Genomic DNA, 26,745 nt, shown 5'->3' with positions numbered 1-26,745 from the left:
AATGATGAAAAGAAGATTTCAACCCCAAAAAGAAAGAACAGAAAGAAATGACAGCCAGGGACTTAATTAATGTAGACACCAGTAAGATATCTGAACTGGAATTTAGAATCATGATAATAAGAATACTAGATGGGGTTGAAAAAAGCAATGAATTCCTTTCTACAGAGATGGAAAGAAGTAAAATCTAGTCAGGACAAACTTAAAAATACTATAACTGAGATATAATTCGAATGGATTCACAGTGGCAAGGAAGGATGAAGCAGAACAGCATATCAGTAATATAGAAGACAAAATTATGGAGATAATGAAGCGGGAAAGAGGGAATCTAAGGCAAAGAGCACAATATAAGAATAGACAACTCAGTGGCTCATTAAAAGGAATAACATCTGAATCATGGGTTCCCAGAAGATGAAGAGAGAGTAAAAGGGGTAAGAAAGTTTCTGTAAGTAAATCATAGCGGAAAATTTTCCTTACCTGGGAAAAAAAAAAAACAGAAATCAAAATCCAGGAAGCACAGAGAACTCCCACCAGATTCAACAAAAACTGACCATCAACAAGGCATATCATAGTCAAGTTCACACAATACACCAACAAGGAAAGAATTATGAAAGCAGAAAGGGGGGGGGGAAGTCCTTAATCTATAAGGGAAGACAAATCAGGTTCACAACAGACCTATTCACAGAAACTTGGCAGGCCAGAAAGAAATGTGCTGAATAAGAAAAAAAATATGCAGCTAAGAATTCTTTACTTGGCAAAGCTGTCATTCAAAATAGAAGGATAGATAAAGAGTTTCCTAGAGAAACAGAAACTAAAGGAGTTCATGACCATTAAACCATCCTTGCAAGAAATTTTAAGACAGACTCTCTGAGGGGAGAAAAGATGAAACAAAACAAAAAAGAACAAAAGCAAAAAGATAGAAATGACAAGAGAACATCACCAGAAACTCCCACTCTACAGGCAACACAATGGCAATAAATTCATATCTTCAATACTCACTCTAAATGTCAATGGACTAAATTCTCCAATCAAAAGACACAGGGTAACAGATGGATAAAAGAACAAGTTCCATCTATATGGTGTTTACCAAGAAACCCAGTTAGACCTAAAAACACCTTCAGATTGAAAGTAAGGAAATGGAGAGCCATCTATCATGGTAATGTTTGCTAAAAGAAAGCTGGAGTAGCCATACTTATATCAATCAAGATTTTAAAATAAAGACTGTAACAAAAGATGAAGAAGGATGTTGTAATCATAATTAAGGGGTCTATCCACAAAGAAGATCTAACAATTGTAAACATTTATGTCCCCAATGTAGTACACCAAAAATATAAATCAATTAATCACAAACATAAAGAAACTCACTTACAATATATCATAATAGCAAGAGACTTCTACATCCCACTTACAGCAATAAGTGTAATACAGATCATCTAAGCTGAAATCAACAAGGAAACAGTGACTTTGAATGATATACTGCACCAGATGGACTTAACAGACATATTCAGAATATTTCATCCTAAAGCAACAGAATACACATTTTTCGAGTGCACATGGAATATTCTCCATAATAGATCACATACTGGGAACAGATCAGCCCTCACAAGTACAAAAAGATTGTATACAGATCGTATACTGTGTATATTTTCAGACCAAAGCACTATGAAACTTGAAATTACCACAAAGAAAAATTTGGAAAGATAACAACTACTTGGAGATTAAGGAACATCCTACTAAAAATGAATGGGTTAACCAAGAAATTAAGAGGAAATTAAAAAAGTACATGAAAGCCAATGAAAAATGATAACACCATGGCCCAAAACCTCTGGGATGCAGCAAAGGGGGTCATAAGAGGGAAGTATATAGCAATCCAGGCATTCCTAAAAAAGGAAGAAAGGTCTCAGATACACAACCTAACTTACACCTTAAAGAGCTGGAAAAAAGAACAGCAAATAAAACCCCAACTAGCAGAAGATGGAAAAATTATAAAGATTAGAACGAAATCAATGCTACCAAAACAAAACAAAAACAATAGAACAGATAATGAAACCAGGAGTTGATTCTTTGAAAGAATTAACAAAATTGATAAACCCCTAGCCAGTTTGAGCAAAAATTAAAGGAAAGGACCCAAATAAATAAAATCAAGATGAAAGAAGAGACATCACAACCAACACTGCAGAAATATAACAAATAATAAGATATATATATATATATATATATATATATATATATATGTAGAGAGAGAGAGAGAGAGCGCGCAACCTGGAAGAAATGGACAAATTCCTAGAAACATATAAATTACCCAAACTGAAGCAGAAGAAATAGAAAATTTGAACAGATCCATAACCAGTAAGGAAATTGAATTAGCAATCACAAATCTCCCAACAAACAGAAGTCCAGCACCAAATGGCTTTCCAGGGGAATTCTACCAAACAATTTAAAGAACAGTTGACACCTATTCTTTTGAAGCTGTTCCAAAAAATAGAAATGGAAGGAAAACTTCCAAACTCATTCTATGAAGCCAGCAATGCCTTGATTCCAAAACCAGACAAAGATCCCACTAAAAGGAGAATGACACAATAATGTCCCTGATGAACATGGATGCAAAAATTCTCACCAGATAGTAGTCAACTGGATCCAGAATACATTAACAGAATTATTCATCACATTCAGGTAGGATTTATACCTGGGATGCAGGACTGGTTCAATATGTGCAAAACATCAATGTGATACATCACATCAATAAAAGAAAGGAAAAGAACCACACGACTCTCAATAGATACAGGGAAAAGCATTTGACAAAATACAGCATCCTTTCTTGATAAAAACCCTCAAGAAAGTACAGAGAGAAGGGTCATACCTCAAAGTCATAAAAGTCGTATATGAAAGTCATATCATCCTCACGGGGAAAAAGTTAGAGCTTTCCCCCTAAGGTCAGGAACATGACAGAAATGTCCACTCTTGCCACTGTTATTTAACATAGTATTGGAAGTCTTAGCCTCAGCAATCAGACAACACAAAGGAATATATGCATCCAAATCGGCAAGGAGAATGTCAAACTTTCACTCTTTGAGGCCAACATGATATTCTATGTGGAAAACCCAAAAGATCCTACCAAAAAAACCTGCTAGAACTGAGCCATGAATTCAGCAAAGTCGCAGGATATAAAATCAGTGTAAAAATTGGTTGCATTTCTATACACAAATAATGAAGCAACAGAATGAGGAATCAAGGAACTGATCCCATTTACATTTGCACCAAAAACCACAAAATACCTAAGGAATAAACCTAACAAAAGAGGTGAAAAATCTATACACTGAAAACTATAGGAAGCTTATGAAAGAAATTGAAGAAGACACAAAAAAATGGAAAAAGATTCCATGCTCCTGGATAGGAAGAACAAATATTGTTAAAATGTCAATAGTACCCAAAGCAATCTATATATTCCATGCAACCCTTATGATAATAACATCAGCATCTTCACAAAGCTAGAACAACAATCCTAAAATTTGTGTGGAACCAGAAAAGACCATAATAGCCACAGCAATCCTGAAAAAGCAAAACCAAAGCTGGAGGCATCACAATCCCAGACTTCAAGCTGTATTACAAAGCTGTAATCATCAAGACAGTATGGTACTGGCACGAAAACAGACACTAAGATCAATGGAACAGAATAGAGAACCCAGAAATGGACCCACAAACATATAGGCAACTAACCTTTGACAAAGCAGAAAAGAATATCCAATGGAATGTAGACAGTCTCTTCAGCAAATGATGTTGGGAAAACTGGACAGTGACATGCAGAATATTGAAACTGGACCACTTTCTTACATCATACACAAAAATAAATTCAAAATGAATGAAACACCTAAATGTAAGACAGGAAGCCATCAACATCCTAGAGGAGAATTCAGGCCAAAACCTCTTTGACCTCGGCCACAGCAACCTCTTTCTCAACACATCTCCAGAGACTGGGGAAACAAAAGCAAAAATGAACTATTAGGATCTCGTCAATAAAAAAGCTTCAGCACGATGAAGGAAACAATCAGCAAAACTAAAAGGGCATCCAACAGAATGGGAGAAGTATTTGCAAATGACATATCAAATGAAGGGTTAGTATCCAAAATCTATAAAGAACTTATCAAACTCAACACCCAAAAAACAAATCCGTGAGACATGGGCAAAAGACATGCACAGACACTTTTCCAAAGAAGACATCCAGGTGACTAACAGACACATGAAAAAATGCTCAACATCACTCATCATCAAGGAAATACAAATCAAAACCACAAGGAGATATCACCTTACACCTGTCAGAATGGCTAAAATTAACAACTCAGGCAACAACGGATGTTGGTGAGGATGCTGAGAAAGAGGAACCCTTTTGCACTGCTGGTAGGAATGCAAACTGGTGCAGCCACTGTAGAAAAGAGTATGGAGGTCCTCAAAAAGTTAAAAATAGAACTACACTATGACCCTGCAATTGCACTACTAGGTATTTATCGAAAGGATACAGGTGTGCTGTTTCGAAGGGGCACATGCACCCCAATGTTTTTAGCAACACTATCAACAATAGCCAAAGTATGGAAAGAGCCCAAATGTCCATTGACAGATGAATTGATAAAGAAGTTGTGGAAGATCTATATCTATAACTACATATATAGATGTATACATATATACATATATATACAATGGAGTATTGTTCAGCAATCAAGAAGAATTAAATCTTGCCATTTGCAACAATGGGGATGGAATTAGAGTGTATTATGCTAAGCAAAATTAGTCAGAGAATGACAAACATATGACTTTACTCATTTGTGGAATTTAAGATGTAAAACAGATGAACATAAGGGAAGCAAAAATAATATAAAAACAGGGAGGGGGACAAAACATAAGAGACTTAAATATAGGGAACAAACTGAGGGTTGCTGAAGGGGGGATGGGCTAAATGGGCAAGGGGCATTAAGGAAGACATTTGTTGGGATGAGCACTGGGTGTCACATATAGGGGATGAATCACCAGATTTTACTTCTGAAATCATTATTCCATTATATGCCAACTAATTTGGTTATAAATTAAAAATAAATAAATGAAAAGGGAAAAAAATAAGGTTAAATTGTCAAATGTATCAAACTATTTTTTTGTTTCAAGTTTTTATTTAAGTTCCAGTTAGTTCACATGCAGTGTAATATTGGTTTCAGGAGTAGAATTTAGTGATTCATCACTTACATATAATACCCAGTGCTCACTGCAACAAATGCCCTCCTAATTTAGCAAACTATTATTTCCTAGCGAAAACTGTTGTGGCCTCTTTAAGAACCACAATAATCGGGGCGCCTGGGTGGCTCAGTCGGTTAAGCGTCCGACTTCAGCCAGGTCACGATCTCGCGGTCCGTGAGTTCGAGCCCCGCGTCAGGCTCTGGGCTGATGGCTCAGAGCCTGGAGCCTGCTTCCATTCTGTGTCTCCCCCTCTCTCTGCCCCTCCCCCGTTCATGCTCTGTCTCTCTCTGTCTCGAAAATAAATAAAACGTTAAAAAAAATTAAAAAAAAAAAAAAAAGAACCACAATAATCAAAAGCTTGATATTTTGGGGATACTCGGGTGACTCAGTCAATTTAGTGTCTGACTTCAGCTCGGGTCATGATCTCAGAGGTCATGGGTTCGAGCCCTGTGTCAGCCCCATGTCAGGCTCTGTGCTGACAGCTCAGAGCCGGGAGCCCGCTTCGGGTTCTGTGTCTCCCACTCTCTCTGCCCCTTCCCTGCTCACACTCTGTCTCTCTCTCAAAAATAAATAAGCATTTAAAAAAAATTAAAAAATAAAAAGAGCTTGATATTTTTGTCTCATACGGTATTGACAGAACTCTCTGAGGCCGGGGATAAAAGACAGTTGCTTGAACTGACAAATCGGTAAAATGCTAAACCCTTGATGAGCTCCTATTTGGTTGCTTAAAACATCCAAATAAAACTAGCCTGCATCATTAGTTGCAGAAGCAATAAGATAGTTGCCAAATTTTATCTGTAGGAAAGAACAGAGAACTATATATATTCATTATTATAATGTAAACGTAAGTAAGTGAAAGATAAAAGAGAATGATCAAGATGTGCAAGTAGTCTCAGTATCAAAATGCAAACTTTATTTTCCATAATAAAACATTATCTAAAAAGAACTAATCTATGTTTAAATCCCCCTATACATCTCTTTTTGGAGAAAGACTCACTCTATTGTGTTAGAAATAATCCTATGCCTCAGTGATTTCTTAAACTGAGAAATGCTATTTTAAAATGTTTTCTTTTCTTTTCTTCAAAGCGATAAAATTCATTTTATTTTAGACAACAAAAGAATAAATCGTATTGTGTGCTGTGCTCTTAGTGTTTGACATTTAGAGGCATGAATGATTGATAACTCTACTTAGCAGGGAGATTAATCTGTATGTAGATTCAAAAGTAGGAAGAAAGAGACATTCACATTTCTCACTTTTATACGAGGACGGCTGTAAATTAGAGGTGCCAAAAAGTAATTTGTCAATTTATATGCATGGAAATAACTCTATTTTTGTTTAAAGGTATGAGCATTAATGTTTCCCATAGAAGGTAACCAGTACATATTTGAAATATCATAAATTTATAAGTTATGTCTATGAAGTTACCTTCTGTCCTTTTATTGGTGATTCGGTGAGCAATTTAGAAAGCTATTCTAGAACCTCTGGACGTTAGGTTCAAAAATGAGTCGTGGGTAGTGGAAACACGGTGTTTGCATCTCAAACATGTGAGATTACCACATGCCCACTGTGCCTCTTAATCATAAACTAAGTTTACCATACACTGGAAGAATGTTTTTAAAATGTTTTTTTTTTATATTAAGAGCAATATGATTGTTAAAATAGTTTGATATAATTTCAGAATTTCAATAACTGTGTTTATATAATACCCAATATCTCATATATGTATGTGTATATATATATATATATATATATATATATACATATATACGTTTTTACTTCCATAAGTTTAATTTTGCATTAAGTACTAAGTTACCTCATTGAAATCTAATAAATCCAGGATTGACTGACAAGAGAAATCTACATTCTAGTGATACATTGGACAGAAATGTTTAAAAGGTTTTACTGAATGGGAAGGAATATTATAGCTAAAGAAGGAAAAAGAGGATCTGAATATAGGAATGAAAATACCCACCTGAGGCCCCGGATAGATTCGGGGCAGCTGTGACTCCTCCCACTCAGAAAGATTCCATTCAAGGTCATGTGACCAGCTGATACAACCAGTAGCAAATAATATGGCAGAAGAGCACTTCTGAGAGGTGGAGGACCTCGCGATGAGGAGCGAGAAGAAAAGTAGAGGAGCGAGCTCCTGAAAAGGAGCGAGAAGAAAAGTAGAATCAGGAGAAGGTGGTGTCACAGAAACAAAGTTAAGAAAATACCTCAGGAAACAGAGGAGATCGCCTTTATCAACTATGGTTAAAGATCAGCTAGTGGGCATGGCAATGTCATACTAACATCCATTGGTGACATCGGTATGGGAATGAATTTTCACTGGAGTAGTGGGGAAAAGCCTGATTAAAATTCAGTTAAGGGAGAATACAAAGAGGAGGAGACGGCCAGTATGGACCAACTCTGTGAAACTCCTCACAGACGGAGGCAGAGAGAAATGGGGGCAGTGGATAGAGGTTGATGTGGTCAAGAAAAGTTTTGGGCTTTTTTTAACTCATTGTTTATTCACTCGTGCGTTGGGTTGGTTTACTGATTTTTTGTTTATTTTATCATGGGAGATATTTTGATACGCTGAAAAGAATAATCCAACTTATGATATAATTTAACAGGGCAGATATTGCCACATCCCTGGTCAGAAACAATTTTTTAAATATTTTCCTTATGCCTACCATTTCAACCTTTAGAGAGTAAAAGGCATTCCGTATCATGACAGGTGCCATCTTGAAAGTAGAGAGGCAAAGGTTGCCTCCTGCACACTTTGCAGGGCATGGAAGTTTTATTTAGTTTGGTGCTTTAAGTTGTCTCTTCTGCTCTTGGACCAGGAGCTAAAATGTGCTCCGACATGTACTATTTCTAAATTCCTACATGATCCTGTAATGATCTTGACCTTCCCTGCTTTGAATGGATAAATCAGATCTGAAGAGTTGCATTTCTTGCCATGAAGGGTCTTGACTCTCCTAGAGAATAGTTCTTTGCTTTCCTGACTAAAACATTCTCCTGTGTCTGGAAACATTCTTACACCAAGTTTTGATTAAAAATGCACTGTTGGATGAAAGGAAGGTTTATTCAAAGAATCTGGAGATCAAACAGAATAATACTGAGCCTCACTTACAGTTCTCCTTGATGACAGTGTTGGTTTTTACTATCTATGTGACCTTCCAGCAAATGTTTCATTTTCCACCAGGCACTAAGAATCCATAATCTTAGTGTTGCCACAGGAGAGAAGAGTATAATAAGAACATAAACAAATTGAACATTGAAACAGTTTAGAGACTACAGAAACAGACCAATACATAAATGGAAATTTGATATATGAAACAGGGACAACTTATGATAAGATAACAGAATAGCTAATTTGCCCTGTGAAAAATAATTTGCTCTTTGTCTGCATTTTAAACAATACCAAAAAAATTTTTCTAGGTCGCTAAATATGCAAGGAAAACTTTAAAACATGTAGAAGTACATATAGGAGACCACTGTCCTCGGCTTTGAGTAGGGAGAGATTTCTCTAGATAGAAAAACAAAACTACAAAAGAAAAGATAAATTAAATGATATATTTAGACTGGAAGCCTCTGTTCCTCCAAATTTACAATAAGACAAAGATAAGCCAAGAACTAAGATACTATGTTTGGACACACGTAAGGAAGAAAGTGTTAGCACCCAGAATATAATACATAAAGAAATTCTACAATCAATAAAAAAATGATAAGCATTCCTACTAGAAATATAGTTTTAAAGAAAACATAAACATAATTGACAATCAGGGAACCACAGCATAAAACTGTAATTTTTCTATATGGGGAGGTAGAATTTAGCATCGGACAATGAAAAGATTAAGATCAAAAATCGTTCCTCTGAAATGCTTAGTTTCACAAATACTTTCAGGAAAATTGACAAGAATGCACTAACACTCCATTCAGGCCACCCAGCGTTTCAGCCTTGTTTCTTCCACATTTAATTTTAAAGTTACATATTTTTCTCCTAGATTTTGCTTTCAAATAAAGTCATAGCATGCTTTGAAGACCAAAAGTTCTTGGTATGCACACAATATTCATATGGAACTACATAGGCTTGGCTAAAACTAATAACTGCACTGTAAATGACAATTTAATTTCTCACGGCAGCGGACCACATTGTTCTGTTAGATCCAACTCAGCTTTCAAGGCTCCCAGCAGAAACACCTCATCTTTACATTCCCATTCCAGAATTGCTGTGTTTTGTAACATATATATTTACATGTCCCGTCTCTATTCCTGTCTCCTTCTGCTTAGAATTTTGTGCTTTGATTGCTTTGCATTTTTGAAGAACATCCTCATTTATATTTGTGAAAAATATGCATGTAGAATGCAACTGTTTTTTATTCCTTTTTTTCCTTTTCTTTTCTTTTTTCTTTTTTTCTTTTCTTTTCTCTTCTCTTCTTTTTTCTTTTCTTTTCCTTTCCTTTCCTTTTCTCTCCTCTCCTCTCCTCTCTTTTCCTCCCTTTCCTTTCCTTTCCTTTTCTTTTTCTCTTCCCTTCTTTTCTTTTTTGAGTGTAATAGTCCTAGAAGGGATGGCATTTTGTTCTGTGTTTAGCAGTACTGTCTTACATGCAGCCTGATGATCTCATTCTCTGGAAAAATTTAAAGTGCTGTCCCCTGCTTGTTAGCTCTGATATAAAATTATAAAATAGACATCAGACAGCATTTGTTTTGTTTAAACTTTCAATGATGAATTAAATAAAGAAATAAAATTTTTAAGCTCAAGATGATGCTTTTATAATCATAAAAGCTCAAAACATTCTCCCAAATAAAGTTTTCAAGGATAGGGATGAGAGACACATTTATTTGCCAAGGCAGAATGACTCATTTAACTATCGTGTACCGTGAAGTGTATCTTGTCATTTTTTTCCCATAATATTCCACACAATAATATTTTATGCACTTCATTATGTTGGCTCATTTACATTAAGAATGATACAGCATTGATCTCTAAAATGTATTTTCTATAGATTTTTTCTTTGCGGGAATAAAGAGCAACAGTAATAATGATTGTATAAAGAAAATTATTACAGGGTTCCCTGGGTGGTTCAGTCGGTTAAGCCTCTGACTCTTGATCTTGGCTCAAGTCACGATCTCATGGTTTGTGAGTTCAATCCCCTCTGTCAGTGAAAAGCCTTCTTGGGATTCTGTCTCTCCCTCTCTGCTCCTCCCCCACTTGCTTTCTCTCTGTCTCTCTCTGAAAATAAATAAACTTAAAAAAAATTTTTTTAAAGAAAAGAAAATTATTGTATCTACCTCAACTGGAAATACATTATTGCTAATGTTGATTCTTCTTTAAAAATAAATTTATTAAAAAAGAGAACAGGAATAATGCTGTGATACACCACTACATTTTATGCACATTTTAGCTGATTGCCTAAGTAGTAGTATAACGTAGCCAGTATCAGAAAAGAAATATTTACTCCATGGTTTTGCCAATTCCTGCACCTGGCTACAGAGTAGATGATTCTACCTAAAAAATGAATAGGTTCCCCTTGATCTGACATCTGATGGAAGAAAGGTAGTGAAGTCAAGGAAACGGTAATGCAAGGTCAAAGATCATAGGATGTGAAGTCTTATAAGAGTATTAGATGAACTAATTTTATAGATTATTTGTTGGTTAAATCAAAAAACTACTTTTACAGCCTAAATTAATTATAATTAAAAACAATATTCTATATTCTTAAGGAGATACAGTTTTATAAATAGCAGTAATACTATAAATATATAGTAAAAGTAATTTTTTAATTGCATTTCCTTGTAGTTCTATTATTCTTATCAGTTTACTACTAGGATTTCCATACTATTTAAAAGATACAAGGTTATTTGCATTGTTATAGTTTTTGTAAGTGTATGTGATAAAAAAAAAGGATACAGAATTAGGTACTAACTTCCTCAATTATTTGTACCCTCGATTTTTATATGATATATGTAAGATCTAAGGTTTTATTCTATTAAATCAAAATGTGTGCATTATAACCACAGTACAGAAGCAGTAGACATTGCTTCTAGGTACATAAGCCAACATGCTTAGCTACTGGGAAAAAAAATGTATTTTCTCATTAAGGTAAAGATACGCTTTCAGAGCAAAGAGACAAATACAATCTGTTGATGGCAAGCGTGTAGATGTTACCATTTGGAGTCTTTATATGTTTTGAATTAATGTTAAGTGTTACAAACATAAGGAGGAATCGTTTTGCCAAGCTGTGTTTCAAACCTGCCAAGCAGAATTTGGGATACCCCACAGAGATTAATTTACAAAGATCTGAAGTCTATTTTTCCCGACACCGACCTCTACCATAAATGCCGACAAAGGATCTTAACGCATATGACAGGAGCTCAACATGACGGTATTATCACTGCAGGCCTTTTGTTCTTTTTTTCATTCTCCAAATGAAATCTTATTTTTTACGCACTTTTTTTTTTCTCCCCAAGACGCTAAGGTGAGCTGAGGATGACTGAAAAGAATTAAGCCTGACAGCCAGGCAGGCTTCAAGAGCCAAGACGAACAGGAATATATATACATTGTTTTCCGACCTTGAATTTGGCTTAACTCAATTACACAGGACTATTGCATGCAGATCCTGAGTGTCGTTACAGTCTATTCATTTGTCGTCTTAAAATGCCTTTGCCATAGTATGTGAAGACGAAACCAAGACTTACAAAATAGGATGGCGATTCCTCACAGCTTCAGTGTGATACAATGTGACATCGTGCAGTTCCGTCAACAAAAATACATTCTCAGTATATCTTAGAAGCATGTTATCATTGTTTATATTCATGGCTTCACATCCATTGAAGTTCAAGTTTACAACCAAATAAAATGAGTGCAGTTATCCAAGAGAAGAAAAGAAACACTGTTTTATTTAGGCTTTGGTTTTAGTGGGTTTTTTGTTTTTGTTTTTGTTTGTTTGGGTATTTTTGGTTGTGTTTGCCTGTTATTGTTTTCGTTTTTTTGTTTTGTTTTGTTTCATTTTTAATCCACTAAAATACCCTGGGGCTCACAGACCTTCATGTTCAACAGACTACAATTAAACTGGGTGGGGTAGCTTGATAGGTTAACGTCTAATTAACGTAAAAAGGTTGTACGTTTTAGTGGAACTAGCACTGATTTGGGAGTAGTTATAACAGAACACCGTAAACTGGTCGCTCGTCACACAAATTCATATTTCACAGATCTGAAGGATGAGAAGCCCGAGATCAAGGCACAGCCACATTGGGTATCTGGCAAGACCCACTTCTTGGTTCATAGACGCAGTCTTTTGGCTGTGCCCTCATGGGTTGAGCTCTCTGGAGTCTTTTATTTTTTTTTTAATTTATTTTAATGTCTATTTTTGAGAGAGAGAGAGAGACAGAGAGGCAGAGCGTGAGTGGGAGAGAGGCAGAGAGAGACACAGAATCCAAAGCAAGCTCCGGGCTCTGAGCTGTCAGCACAGAGCCCTATGCGGGGCTTGAATTCTCCAGCTGTGAGATCATCACCTGAGCCGAAGTCGGATCCTTAACCAACTGAGCCACCCAGCCACCCCTCTTGGGTCTTTTTCATAAGGACACTAATCCCACTCATGAGGGGTGTACCTTCAGGCTCTAATCATCTCCCAAAGGCCCCGCCTCCTAATACCACTGCACTGGGGGGTAGGCTTTCAAACATGAAGTTTGGAGGGACCTAAACATTCAGTCTATAGTAGCATCCTTAAAAGTATAACCACATTGGCTGGGTAAGGCGATTTCTTTACAAATTCCCATAGTATATTTTGAGGAAGAAATAAGAAGTTTGGGAGAAGGCTGTAAAGCCATTTTGGAAGTAACAGCTTAACAGATGGAAAACTGTTAGGGCTCATCCTCTGCCTCAAATAATAATCCCTGCAAGATATTACCTTATATAATAGGTTGATTTTTGTTGGTGGTGTTGTTGTTATTTTGGTTTTATACTCAGTTTTTCTGAAGCAAATGGAAAATTGATTTCTTATATTCAAATTCATTGTATATAATCATATCATTTAAAGTATACATTGGCTGCTTTAAAAACTATTGAAAACAAATAAAGTCATAGCCTCTATTGCTTTAAAAATAGATTGTTATCCTCTTAAATGCTAATTTAGATATCTATTCAAAATCAGTATTTAACTTTTGCATATTTTAAAAGTTGTATTTGTTTTTATGAAGTTCATGCCTGCCATATTGTTGCTTCAGTGAGAATAAACACTGAGAAAACAAAATAACGCTATAAGCAACATGAGTACATAATCCGTTTATGACTGCTAATCTAGAATATTTCAAACTAAAATAGAAATGTGAGATTTGTAAATTTCCAGGAGTGGCGGCTATTCAGTGGGTTTTTCCAGTATACTGGCAGCCTTTGCTAAATTTCAACTGAAGTCCCTATCCATTACAGGATTTCTCTTCCATTTTTGCACAGTGTTGGGTCAGCATGACAAATCAGTAGCTGAAAAATCTCAATGTTTGTTAAAAATGAAGATGAATGTATATTGCAGCAGAATCTTTGGTGATACAGCCACACTTGGCTTGAGTACACTTGAGCATGACAGTTTGAAAACTCTCAGAGTAATAATAAAGAAAGCAGGCTCTGCAAATCAGTACAAGAGTAAACCTGCCCTCTCACCAAAGATTGGAAATAGGCGTGGAGTTTAAAAAAAAACAACGTATTACTGTAGCAAAGTGAACTTGTTTGTAGACGAGGCGATTTCACATTGACAATTATGGATGTGTGTAAGAAGAAAACTTGGCATGAATAAAAAAAATGGATGCAAATGTAGGAATTTTCTAATATCACGTGGAAGCCAGTTTATAATGGCCATATTCTATTGTATTTGTGATGCTGAAAACATGTAAGACACGATCAAATCCCCGGTGTCAGACTTCTACAATGACTGAAAAGCTGTGTGGATGAAAGGTTAATAAGCACAAGTTATAAACAACTATCTTTAATCATATAAAACACAACAGCACTAGGCCACAGGGGTTCCGTGTTCTGAATACTTCTGGCATTTAAAGTAGAATGGCATATGGATAAAAGCTTCAGTTATAAATGCAAAACAGAGGCAATGATACAAATGTATGTGGCAAGTGCATATCACAAAATGCACCAGCTGAATGATAGGTTATCAAATTCTCAGAAATATCAGTGCAATGCATAATCTGATAGTGCATGTAAATAAAACCCTGAGTGGGAGTGCTTGTGTGTATGTGGTTTGCATAATATAAAATATGCTGAGACTAAAGCCTTTGTAAACATGTCTTAAATGAGATAAAGTGAACCTAAGTTTAAGTATGAAGTTTAATATGAAAGGTTGAAAATCACAGATTGGTTGAAAATTAGAACGTTATCTGAAGGCAAAAATTGTAAAGGAATAAAATAAAATAAATGCACATTGGGGAATAATGCCCATTATTTTATTTTATTTATTTTTTAATGCCCATTATTTTAAAAGTACCTAGCTAAAATATAAATTTTGAGTGTTATTGATGTTTGCCATTTCATATTTATTTATCTAAGGAAAAAAAAAGCCTAAGGGGTGCCTGGGTGGCTTGGTCAGTTAAGCCTCCATCCAGCTTTGGCTCAGCTCATAATCTCAGTGGCTTGTGAGTTTGAGCCATGTGTCAGGCTCTGTGCTGACAGCTTAGAGCCTGGAACCTGCTTTGGATTCTGTGTCTCCCTCTCTCTCTGCCCCTGTTTGTGGTCTATCTTCTTCTCTCTCTCAAAAATAAATCAACATTAAAAAAAAAAAAATTTAAGCCTAATATTTAAGTGTAGGCTGAGTGCAAGTTTTAGCAACATGCTCAGTGATTTGATGTAAATATTCTTCTACAAGGCACACAAATGTAGGAAAGATATAAAAACATCTTTTAAGTGAACAGGGAAGGTTACAATAAAAGTATGAGAAATTGCTGCAGTCCAAAAAATAAGAGCCAAAAACCACACATAGAGAGAATATTTTCACTCTTCGGCTGCTCTTTGGAAATTTCTTGATCTCTATAACTTACAATTTGCCAGAAGACCGAAGATATAATCCCACATTACAATATAATCAATGCCCCAGATAAGCCAGAAAGCTTCAAGGGCTCCCTTTCTAGTATAAAGGTAGACTAAATCTAGTCAGCAGAAAGAAAATTACTCTGATGAGGTCTGTGCTACAATGTAAAGAAAAAAAAAAAATACTTACGTCTGCCCTCAAGCTTGTTGAGTTTAAAAAGACACACAAGGGTGCCTGGGTTGCTCAGTCAAGTTAAGCATTCGACTCTTGATTTTGGCTCAGGTCATGATCCCACAGTTCCTGAGACTGAGCCCCAGGTCAGGCTTTGAGCTGACAGTGTGGAGCCTGCTTGGGATTCTCTCTCTCTCTCTCTCTCTCTCTCTCTTTCTTAAAATAAACACTGAAACTTTTTTTTAATTATAAAAAAAGAAAGAAAGAAAGAAAGAAAGAAAGAAAGAAAGAAAGAAAGAAAAAGACACACACACACACACACCTACAAGGGCCTACTTTTTTTTTTTTTTTAGTTTGTTTATTTTGAGACAGGGGCAGTGTGAGTGGGGGAGGGTCAGAGAGAGAAGGGAGGTGGAGAATTCCAAGCAGGCTTTGTGCTCAACGCAGAGCTTGAACTCATGAAATCACGAGATTATGACCTGAGCCGAAACCAAGAGTTTGATGCTTAACCCAGCCACCTAGGTGACCCCCAAAATAATACATTTTTAGATAGCTAGATTGTTTCTGGAAGGACACACTTTAAAACATGCCCTAGTATACTCCCTCAAATAAAGAATAAACTCAATTACTTTACAATCCAATAAGACCAGCATTCATAAAACCAAAATGAGATTCTTTGAGACAAATATAATCGAAATACATCCTAAGATTTATTTTTAGAAAAGAGAGCCAGAGAGAAGGCACTAAAATCATTTTAAAGAAGAAAATGGATACAGGTATAATAACAGTGGAGATGAAAACAACACTAATTTTGCGATCAAATCTACGGCAAATCTGCATATCATATGACGGCATGAAAAAAACTTATAGAAAACTCTAACACAGTCAAAATGACCCAAGAAGAAATAAATTGAAGCAGTAGTTTAAAATCTACCAAAATTATGGGGCTCCTGGATGGCTTAGTCAGTTAAGCGTCTGACTTTGGCTCAGGTCTTGATCTGGCGGTTCGTGGGTTTGAGCCCGCCTTGGGCTCTGTGCTGATGGCTCAGAGTCTGGAGGCTGCTTCGGATTCTGTGTCTCCCTCTCTCTCTGTCCCTCTCCTGCTCATGCTCTGTCTTTCTCCCTCCCTCTCTCTCTCTCTCTCTCAAAAGTAAGTAAACATTAATACAATAAAATAAAATCTACCAAAATTAAAATAACCATGTACAAGATCAGGCTTGTAAAATAAAACAGGAAAATTCTATTAACCATTTAAGGAAGAGACCAATCCAAAGTATTAAAAATTCTACCATTGAATATAAAGAGGGAATACTTCCCAACTCCTTCTATGTCTCAAACAATATTAATATGAAAATCATACAAAGAGACTTTACTAAAAGAATATCAAAGGCTAATTTCATTCAATAACTCAGAAGCAATAAATGTAAATACAATATTAATAAACTGTATCTTTTAACTTGTATTTTAAAGTGACAAAAGTCATATAAATTTAAGGATGTTTCATTATTACAAAATCTATTGCCATTATTCAGCATATTAATAAGATAAAGGAGGAAAATCCTGGTGTCCATGATAATACTTCAGGAGGAACAATTGAATAAAATTCCTCTCCAATGAATGATTTAAAAAAAAAAGAAAAAGAAAAAGAAAGACAGCAATGTAAAACATTCTTAGAAAAATAGTATTATAAGAAAATTGTTTAATTGATGCAGACACTCTACTAAGTGATATACAGATATTGTATTTAATTGCATTGTGTCACAGCTTGCCGTAATGTGTTAGAAACTGACCTTAAAAGTCAGGAATCATTACTGACTACCTTAAACCACAATCACTCTGCAAAGGTGTGCTAATGTCATAAGGGAGCACAGTGAAAATAAACAACTAATGTCAGAATGTCAACATTAGGAAATTACAAACGAACAACAATTAGTGACATAAAATATGGTCATTGATAGAAAACTGAAAAGAATATACAGACATATAATTGACAATAACAAGATAGTACAGTGAATACTGTATATACATCCATATGCAAAAATTAATATAAAATAAATATAAAAACAAAATGCAACTATTTAAAGTAAATAAATTTCATATGAAGAAATATACCCAACATATATAAAACTACTGAAACACATTTTTAAATGTATCTGAAACAAAAGTTTAACACAAGCACAGAAACACTGTTTCTCAAGTTAATATATTTTCAGTCAAAATCCCATTAGGGAGTTTTGTTTTCATTTGTTTTGTTGCATTTCAGCAGGATTCAATAAGTTGATTTTTAAATTTATATGGGAAAGCAAAGAACTCAAAACACCAAAGACAATATTGAAGAGAAATTAATGCTACATGATATATCCATCTAGACATCAAGACTAATCGTATGTCTACATACATAGACATATGTATCAAAGCATTGGTTTGTACAAGGATAAATACCTAGACAAATAGAAACAGTAAAAAACACCAAAGTATATCGTCATATATATGTATAGATACTTGAATGAAACATGAGAAAGAGGCATTGTCAATGAGAGAAAGTAAATCAGTTCATTAGGCATATGAGAAACACTGAATTATCTCACACCCCACCCAAAGTCAATTTCAATTATATTATCATAGGCTTGTCTTTATGACAAGATACATAAGAATTTGTTAAGGAGTATAGTGAGAACAAAAAAGCATTGTGGAATTTAATTCCATTGTACTAAAACAAAATTTTGTTCATTCAAAAATACCTTAAAAATGAACACAAATCGGGGCGCCTGGGTGGCTCAGTCGGTTAAGCGTCCGACTTCGGCTCAGGTCATGATCTCACGGTCCGTGAGTTTGAGCCCCGCGTCGGGCTCTGTGCTGACCCTCAGAGCCTGGAGCCTGTTTCAGATTCTGTGTCTCCCTCTCTCTGACCCTCCCCCGTTCATGCTCTGTCTCTCTCTGTCTCAAAAATAAATAAACGTTAAAAAAAAATGAACACAAATTACAGACCAAGTGATACATAGAATACTACTGAACAAAACATTGCTGTTCAAAAAAATATAAAAAACTTTTATAAACTAATATAAAATATATATAATCCAATATAGAATTAAGGACAATACATACATGTGCAATTTATAGTGAGAGAAACAAAATGCCAATGACCATGAAAATAATACCTTCATGGGTAATAAGGATAGTAAGAATTAAAATTACAGAGATACATTTGTTTTTTGTTTGGTTGGTTTTTAAATGTATATTTTTGAGAGAGAGAGAGAGAGACAGCACGTGAGCAAGGAAGGGGCAGAGAGACAGGGAGAGAAAGGATCTGAAGCAGGCTCCTGTCAGTGGAAAGCCGGACATGGGGCTTGAACTCCCAAACAATGAGATGATGACCTGAGCTAAAGCCGGACGCTTAACTGACTGAGCCATTTGAATACACTGAATACATTGAATACATTTGTATTCAATACATTGAGTATATTCGATACATTTGAAATTCTTCAGATAGGAAAAAAAAATTAAAGACTTTAAAATAACACCTTTCCCAAGAATGTGGAAGAACAAACAGATCTATTACATTTTTTGATAAAGGCATAAATTGGACAATCACTTTGGAAAACAATCAGAAATGTCATGTGAAGATCCCATTTCTAGATGTGTATCCAAGAGAAACTCTCGGGCATGCGATTGGAACATAGCATTATTATAACCAAGAAAATTGCAAGTAATCTAGATGTTCATTAATATTTCATTATAAAAGTAGGTAACGTTTACTCCAGCCCCCCCCCCCCCCCCCCCCCCCCCCCCCGCTATCCGAAAGAAGAGGGTTCCCTATGAAACCTTTCATTAACCGAAATGGTGTAAACCAAAGAAACACTTACCATTAGTTTATAAGGAGAAATTTGTGAGTGTTCCAGACCCAAAAAATCATCTATCTTAGGATCTATCTGAGGCTTCTCTGATACTTTAGGACACATCTTGCTAACGGATGCCCAAAATCAGTCAAGATAAAACACAGATGTTCACAGACAGTTCAAAACTCAGATGACTTAAAGGTGACATAGGGGTGTAGTTCCCGGGGAAGAAGCTAGGTGGCGTCGCTCTCGCTGCTCAGGATGGTTTGCCTCCGTAATGGCTCCCTGGGAAACATACGATTGATGTTTTTCACCTTTTTTGTGCGTGAAAAGGAAAAATCTTCTTTGGGTTTACTTTAAGTAGGCAAAACCAGATACCGACGTAAGTCTCTTATAAAAGCAAAATGGCAGAAAGTGAACAGTGGGGGATACCTGTAGGTGCATGACCTGGAACTCTAAGCTTTATGAGAAGTGAATGGAGTGCACCTCCATTTATCAACATGTATGAAATTTTTGAGCAAAAAACAAAAGCGATTTGAAGTATACACGAAGAGTCTAAAAGAATGTAAAACAATATGATAAGCAGTTTAGAGACAAATAGGTAGTAAAATTTTAAGAGTAGAATGGGAATGAAATGTACCAGATTCAGAATAATGCCTGCATTTTAGGGGCTAGAGAAAGGTTGTGATTGTGAAGGAGTATGCATTAGGCCTTCTGTCCATTTATAATTTTTGTTTTTTTAAGCTGGGAGTTAGATGCATGGATTTTTTTATGCTATGCATCGTACTTTTTATGTCTGAAATATTTCATAATAAAGAGAATAGGTTAAAATTCTTAACCACAGCTTTTTAAAATCCTGTGTGGTTTCATAAATATTTAAGTGATGTTTTTCAGAATAGATTGTGGAGTGCTTCATAACTCAAATATGTCCATTTGGAAATAAGCCTAGCTCTTTGTCACAGCCATAAAGGGGAAAAAAGGATTGTGCACATGCCTGAACACCCACATGGCCTACCAACCTAGCATTTCTTTTGCACCAAAGTACATGTGATTGTAAAGCTCCAGTATCTGTCCTATAAATGGAAACTGGTAACATAGACTGATTTTGCAAGCATTTAATACATTCTATTATCACTTTATATCTAGATGGATTTTTTGTTTGTTTAAAGGAGTGATTATAATGCTATCAAATTCTATACTAATCATGGCACGGTCATACCTGGCATACACCTCCTATTCAATTGTAAAACAGCAAAAACATATCAATTTGTTATAAAAGAAATTGTGATTTCAAGTTTTTTTTACACTTATTTAGCTTCTGAATCACAAAGTAATCCACACATATCGGTCATCCATTCATTCATTCAAGTATTTATTGAACACATACTGTGTGATAAGCTTTGTCATATGCTTTTGGAAGATCGTGATAAACTAGTCAGAAAGTGTCACTGACCATACTTATTTTCCAGTTGGAATACGTAGTCAATAAACCTATAACTAATATTACCTTTAGTCACACAACTTCTATGAAGAGAAATAAAATGGGGTCAAAGGAAAGAGGCGTCAGGGCAGTATGGGTGAAGTCAATTTCTATGTGGCAGACAGGGAAGGCATCACGAGAAGATATCATTTGGCTTGGGACTTAAATAATGAAAATAGCCATGTAGGAGGTCTGTGGTAAAAGAGTTCCAAAGGATGGGATCAATTTTTGCAAACCTCTAAGAATTGAAGGCATAGCATGTTTAAGGGAGAGAAAGCAAACCATTACAGAACGAACATCAGAAAGGTAAGCATGAGCCAACTCATCTACCATGATGTGAGTGATTGCAACAGCACACTTGAGGATTTTAAGATGTTCATAGTGTAAGGGGCGCCTGGGTGGCTCAGTCAGTGCTTAAGCGTCCGACTTCGGCTCAGGTCATGATCTCACAGTGCATGGGTTCGAGCCCCGTGTCGGGCTCTGTGCTGACCGCTCAGGGGCTGGAGCCTGCTTCCGATTCTGTGTCTCCCTCTCTGTTTGCCCCTGCCCCACTCGCACTCTGTCTCTATCAAAAAATGAATAAACATTAAAAAAAATTAAAAAAAAAAGATGTTCGTAGTGTAATCTGATATGCATTGTGAAGGTGCTGCCTGGTCTCTAGGGTAATGACAGCTCTTAGGAGGGAGGCCGAAGCAGCCTGTGTAGGTGGTGAGGGTTTTATTTTGGTTCTACTGAGTTTCAGAGTTTGGGATTGAAGGGATGTGCTTCAAGGGGTCATAAAATGAGTAGTTGCCTGCAGGTAATAGAAGGTGATACAGAGCAAATGACTTTGCATAGGGAAAGATACTTCCAGGCTAGAGTTCAGGTTGTTCTCTGAATCGAAACAAACTATTCACAAGTATGTATAATCTTGTCTAACTACTTGGGTGGCATTCCTAGTTAAAAGTCAGCTGTAGGAAGAATTGTTTATAGAGTAAATGGAGGGTAGCAAACCACCATAAGGTTTTACATTGTATTCTGTAACTGTGCAATTAGAAACAACATTAACTAAAGCTATAGAATGAGTGGGTAAGGGCTGTGAACTTCGAGTTTCTTTTTGAACAACTGCAGACAAACTCCACAGCTGGCAGCTACTAAAAATGCCTTACAACAATGAAACTAACTCTTCTGACACAGACTGTGGAAGACAGAGAAAGATCAATGAATAATGAAGGCCAATAATGCAAGAGAATGTAAATATTATCAGGACAGAGATAATACTCTTAATCACACGTCATGTATGCCATTAATTCCGCTGGGAGATGAGACTAGAGATCCCAAGGCTGCCGTTCTGTATGTCATTTGTAGTTCAAAATAGTTCACTGTTCTTCATTTGAGCGTAAGTTAACTTCCCTAAACATTTTTATTCCGCACACGTTTTGATTGTTATGCTGAAGATCTAAATTTAAAGGACAACAACAATAACAACAACAACAGCAAAGTGTAAGTACCGCTATATAATGAATTGTGCCAGAAATACATGAACCCAAACTCGTATTTGTTTTTTTTTAATTTTTTTAATGTTTTTATTTATTTTTGAGAGACAGAGCTCTCAAGAGACAGAGCATGAGAAGAGGAGGGGCAGAGAGAGAGGGAGACACAGAATCCGAAGCAGGCTCCAGGCTCTGAGCTGTCAGCACACAGCCCGACGCGGGGCTCGAACTCCTGGACCGGACCGTGAGATCATGACCTGAGCCGAAGTCAGACGCTTAACTGACTGAGCCACCCAGGCGCCCCGCCAAACTCATAATTGTAGGGAGAAGAACGCATGCCATGAATGGACAAACATGGTGCCAGGATGTGTTAGAGAATCGTGACTCTGGCTCTGTTAACATCCTCCCATCTCCAATCTTTGAACACAATGGCGGGAAGTTGTCCTTTCCTCAACAAATCCTACTACAATTCTACCAGACTTCAATATGGGTCATGGCTGACCAGTTACATCCAGGTCCTTTTTCCCTGGCTTGTCTTTCCCATCACCTCCTCTTAGTGAATGTCCCTCATGACCATACATTGAATTTTCTGCATATATGAAATAATTTAATGTCAATCACCTTGTCTGACAATTTTTCATGTAGTAAGAAATAAATAAATGTTAGCCATTTAGCCATTTACGTAAATGTATATATAAATGTGTGTGTATATCTATCGATCGATCGATCAATCGATCGATAGATACATTATCGATAGATATATTAGATAGATAGATAGATAGATAGATAGATTTACACCCAACACGGGGCATGAATTTACAATCCCAAGATCAAGAGTTGCATGCTGTACAGACTGAGCCAGCCAGGTGCCCAGCCATTTCTATTATTATTTAACATTGTTACTTTCATCATTTTGTTATTCTTACCCTTCCCTTTATGCTATTCTTTCAGCCTGCTTGTTCAGCCACACTATTCTTCACTCTGATCAGGAGAGGCATTCCACTGAGCCTTTTTGAAAAATTTTCTGTCTCCATTAGCCTCTTCTAGCCTTCATATCTTATCCCTATGCAGCCTGGACACATAAATCTTGTAAATTTAGATCACACGCTTCATGTTTTCAGCTGCTGTCTTGCCAACAGTCTTAATTACCTGGTCCCATTTTCCTTCTCATTCACCATGGGAATGTAAAATAGGATGATTCCAAAGTCCTATTTTCTCCATTCTTTGATCTCAGCCACTCTTGGAAAAAAATAAAATTGTCTTATAAATTCATGACCACCAAACTTCCAGTGGGATGAATATGTGTGTTTGGGAAGTTCACGTTCCTGTTTTCCACCATTTCCACTGGTTTTAAAACTCAGCCTCCATTTCATTTTGCCAGCAAATGGACTCACTTATTCACAAGGCAAAAAAAAAAAATCATAAGTCTTTGTCACACAAATCTTCAAATCTATAAATGTACAGCATTCAGTGGTTATTGCAAAAACCAGGTAATGAAGCTGGATGGGCCTGGCTTCAAATTCTTTCTTACAGGACACTATTTTGCCTCCTGTGGCAAATATGTGTAAGTACAAGTAGTATTTGAAACCATTATTAGGGGTGCCTGGGTGGCTCAGTCGGTTAAGCGGCCGACTTCGGCTCAGGTCATGATCTCGTGGTCCGTGAGTTCGAGCCCCGTGTCGGGCTCTGTGCTGACAGCTCAGAGCCTGGAGCCTGTTTCAGATTCTGTGTCTCCCTCTCTCTCTCTGACCCTCCCCCATTCATGCTCTGTCTCTCTCTGTCTCAAAAATAAATAAACGTTAAAAAAAAAGAAACCATTATTAAAGATGGTATATAAATATTAGAACACTGCTGTGCAAATGTTACCATTGTTATATTTATTATTACTGTCATTTGTGTTCATTAACCATCCTCTCTCTTTCTTTGCATCTCTGTGGCTATGCTTATGGCTATTATGTCTACCTAGGATTAAGATACCATTATATTCCATAGAATTATTTCAAAAATCTTTCAAAAGAAATTCTCAGCTATTACTTCTGAATATCCGATGTCTTCTCTAACACATCCTTCCCATCCACCATTTATGTATGCTTACTCCTCTTCCATTTAAGGAAAATTCCCATAAGTTCTTCACCTATTCCTCCTCTCCCTAATCAGAACTAAAATTTTTGAAGAAGTTGTTTTCACTGTATTTTCTCAGATTACAATATTTCCATTTTTTTCATTAAGCTTCTCTCCTAGGTGGCCTGAAACAGTTCTCACCCTGGGAAAAAGTGATCTCCACGTTGCTCTGCCTAAAGTGCACTTTTTTGTTCAGATCTTGAACAGACCTTGTAGAGCATGAAACAGTATTCAGCAGTTCACATGGTCTGTGGAGATATTCTCCAGGCTTTCTTCTTTTTTTTTACATCTTCAGAATATCTTTTACATTATGTCTTTTCTCCTCTTTCTAATTTTGTTTTGTTTTTGTTTTTTTTTTTTTTTATAGAGTGAAAGTGTGTGCAAGCAAGAAGGGGCAGAGGGAAAGAGAGAGAGAGAGAGACTCCACACTCAGTGCAGAGCCCAATGTGGAGTTTGATCCCACAACCCCGGGATCATGACCTGACCTGAGCAGAAATCCAGAGTTGGTCGCTTAACTGACTGAGCCACGCAAGCCCCCCTCTTTTCTCTATCTTCACCGTAAACAATGGAGTTTCCCTGTTTCCATGCAAATTTCCCTTTGCAATTTTCTATCTGTATGTTCTTCTAAGGAATTGGGTCTATTACCATGGATTCGATCATTGTTTATACGCCGATAACGTCTATCCTGAATCCCAGCCCCATAAGACCAATAGCCAATTGTCAAATTAATGCTTCCACTTGATTATCTCAAAGAAATTTAAAAAAAAAACTCTCTCTACATACACACATATAATGTGTTCTATATGTAATATTTATTAGATATAATTATGTACATGTTTTACACATATAAACATATTGCATGCTTTATATACATACATACATAACATCAAACTCATTACCATACCCCTAAAGCAAGTTGCCATTTATCATGCTTATCCTATATCACTATGTATGATAGAGTTATATTTTTCCTCCCCCAAACGTTAAACCTAGATTATCACAAAATTATGTTTTTATACCTCCTAATATATTGTGTTTCTCCACTTATCCAATTATATGCCTATTCCCACCACCCTAATTTAAGCCATAATAATTTTTAGCCAAGATTCTATAATAGTCTCTGGTTAATCTCTCGGAACATGAATTTGGCCTTTGTTATTTCATTTCCCATCTTACATCCAGAAAGGTATTTTGTGAAATACAAGTCAGATAGTCTTTTTCCTGTCTCAAACATTCCATAATTGTCAAGTAGACGTTCAGACTCAGGATGGCTTCCAAGAGCTGCCATTACTTGTGCTTGGAACATCTATCTCTCCAGGATCATAAAGAATTAAGGCAGAGATTTATGAGATGTTAAACGAATACCTTTTAGGAGATCATGGTGGTATTCAAAAAAAGGAGAGAGCAAAATAAAAACACCTTCATCATGACCACCATCAACAGCAACATGAATATGTAACCATTGGCAGAAATTAATGAATCAATTCCTTACAATTAATATTGAGAATTATGGGGAAAGATTAAAAACTTAATCTCTCTTTTCATATGAACAAATAGTCCCAGAATATAATGAGGAGTGGTTACTATTTACAGAAGTCTTTAACCTAATAAATGCAACTTAAGAAGTGATCAATTCAGACAACTATTATCAATGGACTTAGTTTCATTAGGTAAAATGGGAAGCTGGATATTTGCCAGGTACCAAACTATCATCCTACAGATTACTTGCCAGCTATGAGACCATAAAAAAAAACCCAAAACACAAAAAAAAAAAAAAAACAAAAAAAAAAAAACAAAAAAAAGAGGGCATTGGGCTGTTACCACATGAATTTAGTGATGAATTTTATAATCACTAAATGTGGAATCACGTTATATGCCTGCTGATATCAAGCCATACAAAGGTTAATGTTTCTACAATTAAATATTCCAAGAAAAGGTTAAATCTAGGGGTGCCTGGGAGGTTCAGTCGGTTAAGCGTCGGACTTCAGCTCAGGTCACGATCTCACGGTTTGTGAGTTCAAGCCCCACGTCGGGCTCTGTGCTGACAGCTTGGAGCCCGGAGCCCGCTTTGGATTCTGTGTCTGCCTCTTTCTCTGCCCCTCCCCCACTCACACTCTGTCTCTCTCTGTCCCTCAAAAAATAAAATAAAAACATTAAAAATGTTTTAAGAAAAAGGTTAAATCTAAATATAATTGAACCTCTAGTTTGAACCTCCAGTTTACGGAAGACATGCGGACAGAGGAACAACTCAAATGACAACATAAGGGACCAAGCAGACCCACTGAGACAGGGAGGTAGACGACCAGCTGAGTCTTCAACACAATAATGACATGAAAAATGAAGGGCGGGGACCTTTTATTTTTCATGTCAATACTCTATTCTAGATTGAAGGGCATTTAAGAGACCAATAAAAAATCACAAGTTTCCCGTA

The sequence above is a fragment of the Lynx canadensis genome, chromosome D3, assembly GCF_007474595.2.
Source record: "Lynx canadensis isolate LIC74 chromosome D3, mLynCan4.pri.v2, whole genome shotgun sequence".
In the NCBI taxonomy this organism is placed as follows: Eukaryota; Metazoa; Chordata; class Mammalia; order Carnivora; family Felidae; genus Lynx; species Lynx canadensis.
This window is presented reverse-complemented; position numbering follows the sequence as displayed.